A 2,894-nucleotide genomic window follows, 5' to 3' on the forward strand; every position below is an offset into this window, starting at 1 on the left:
AAGATTACTTGGAAATGTAATGAATAAATTTCCAAAATAAAATTTTGAATCAGGAAAAGATAGCACTTTTGGAACCTCCACAACTGACGCCTTTAAAACTGTTGATTGACATGGGTGTTGGCTCTGGGTCACCTTGACCACCTCATCCTACGTATCCTTTTATTTAATGGAATAATTAATTCTCTCAGGACTTAAGTACAACTCCGGTTTTAAGGAGCTAAATATTGCTTTAAATACAGCTCACTCTTGAATCTTAGAGCCTTTTCTCCCTCTCAGAAATTTATTTTTCTGCGTTATAATTTTCAGTACCCGTTGCAGCTCTAAACCGAAACTCTGTACTTGCCTATGAAAGCATCTGAGCGATTACGGGGCACTTGGAGGCTTTGACTGATGCCCTGGGCTGGGTTCCTAAGCTCTCTATGGCAGCTCACAACCACAGGTAATGGCAGCTCCAGGGTATCTGGCACCCTCTTCTGACCTCTGCAGGCACCCTGCACACTGTGAAGCATATACATATATATAGGCAAAACACTCAAACACGTGAAATAAAAGTAAATACATCTTCAAAACATCGTGTGGTCAAGCCTGTGTAGCTTTGCACGAGTTCTGAGCTGTTACTTTGATCTATGTCTGTCCTGCGCTGGTATCAGCCTTGACTACTGAAGGGTAACACAGCTTAAAATGGAGTAGAATGATTTCAGCCACTTTTTATTCTTTTAAAGGATCTTTTAAATTTATTTAGGTTTCAATATAAGTTTTAGAACAGTTCTGTCGATATTTACAATCTATCTTACAGAGGTTTCGACTGACCTTCTGTTAAACTTGTATGTTAATTTGCAAAGAATTGACATGTTTATTGTGTTTTAAACTATAAATCCAAAGTTTGGTTGTCACTGCATTTATCTTCTATAACTACTATGGAGTTTTAAATAACCAATTCTGGACACAGTTTATTAGAGTCATACCTAACTACTTTATTTTTAAATGACTATAAATAATACTGAATTTTGATTTTAATAATCAGATGTTAATTTTCTATAGTGATCCTACATTCTATGAGTTGATAGAATTCATCTATCCTAAGAAACTTTTGTAGATTTCTTAACATTTCTATACAGATATTGATGTCAGAAGAAATAAAGAGGACAAGACTTCTCCCTCTGCTATGGGAATGTCAGTGTTCGCTCTTTCTTGCTTTAGTGCCCTGTCTAGAATTTATAGTATTTATATTAAATAAGGATGGAATTGAGTAAAAGGGGAACCACTCCTGGCTCTTAAACTAAAAAATAAAGCATTCAGTCTTTTGTCAGCAACTGAAATACTGACTGTAGGTTCTCCGCGTAGATGCTCATTTACCAAGTTGGAGATGTCCCCTGCTATACTGTCCCTTCTGTGAGAGTTGTAAACCATGAGTAAATGCTAGCCAGTCCCAAATGCTTTTTTATTGTGTATCCATGCATGGTTTTTCTTCACTACATTGCTGATGTTGTAGATTGTACAAACTGGTTTTTAGGATGGGACTACACCTTTTTTCTGTTTTGACAGAGTCAAGAAGTTATAGTCTAAAAGTATCCTGTCTTCATAGGCTACTCATTCCCTGATTTCTTGACTAGAGAAAGAGACTGTCACTGTGCCTATTTTAGTCTGTGCTCACGGGTTTCTAGCACCTTTATTTCCAGAATTATTGGGGCAAAAAAGAACTCTGAAGAGCTGCCTTCTGTTTTGTTCCATGGGTCCCAAAGTCCCCTGTCTATTGGTTTTTCCCTGGAATCCACTGCTTTCTGTTCTATAGGTGATGTCCAGGGTCTTCATGTGTATATAATAGAATGAGTGGAGAAAGACACATCTGCTATAGATTCTCAGAGCATAATTACTTTTTAAAAATTTATTTTGTAACTTATGTCTATGTACAGGAGCCTGAATGAGTGCATGGGCACCACATGTATGCAGGTGCCCAGAGAAGTCAGAGAGAACATTGGAGCCCCTGAAATTGGAGTTGCAGCTTGTTTCAAGCTGCTCAGTGTGTGTCTGGGACGTGAACTTGGGTTTGCTGAAAAAGTCAGTTCCCAATCTCCCTTGCTAATTGTGTTTAGGAGGTGAATGAGTCACAAGAACCCTGCCATGGAGATTAATCCATCCATGGATTAATGGATTAGCAGATTACTGATTTGTTGCTGAAATGGCTTTGTTGTCAAAGTGAGCTCTCTCTATATATATATCTGATTGATTGCTCTGCCTTGCTATGTAATAGCCCGTGTCTTCTGAAATTCAGTGGATATTCCCCACTCGTAAGAAGACTCTCAACAGACATGAGTCCTCCGCATTAAGCTTTTCAATATCTGGAAATGTCATAAGTAAACAACTTCTCTTTGGATCTTCCTCTTGTCAGGCATCCACAGAAAACACACTAAGAGAGCAACATGAAACATACCAAGGCAGGGAGGGCCTGGCTTTCAGACACCACACTGCCGCTGCGGTACGCCATCACACTTTATATGATGAGCTTGTATGAGAAAGCTCCACATGTGCTAGTCAGGTTTGCCAGAAGAGACTTAGAGGAAGGGGGAAAGTTACAGCAGGTCAACAAGTCCCAGGTTGACAGGATCTGAGTCAGGCAGGGTCAAGATGGGGTGTCAGGCTTTCACTGAGAGAGAAAGTGAGGAGCCAAAGCGAGGGAACATGACTCACAGCAGAACAGCAAGCCCCGCAGAACCAAAGACATCTGCAACCTGTGGCTGCAGAATCAGGTGGATGTGCAATTCCGATAGAAGCTAACTGAAAACATGAAAGTCAGGATCAGATCATTCGAACACTGGGAGGTGCTGCTGTGGATCTGCAGTGAAGGAGGGAGAGATAGGGATAGTTTTAAGGACCAAGAACAGTACTGTGTGTGT

At 40.2% G+C, this 2,894-nt stretch overlaps 1 long non-coding RNA gene across 1 annotated transcript in view; it reads right to left on the bottom strand.

Moving 5' to 3' along the window:
* Window positions 1-2,481: 2,481 nt before the first annotated feature.
* LOC116092257 overlaps window positions 2,482-2,894 on the bottom strand; it is a 2,158-nt gene continuing 1,745 nt past the window's right edge. Inside the window, exon 2 of the long non-coding RNA XR_004119181.1 lies at window positions 2,482-2,833. This is a non-coding gene — a long non-coding RNA (uncharacterized LOC116092257). The remainder of the gene's footprint in view (window positions 2,834-2,894) is intronic.

This window comes from Mastomys coucha, unplaced genomic scaffold (assembly GCF_008632895.1).
Source record: "Mastomys coucha isolate ucsf_1 unplaced genomic scaffold, UCSF_Mcou_1 pScaffold15, whole genome shotgun sequence".
Classification (NCBI taxonomy): domain Eukaryota; kingdom Metazoa; phylum Chordata; class Mammalia; order Rodentia; family Muridae; genus Mastomys; species Mastomys coucha.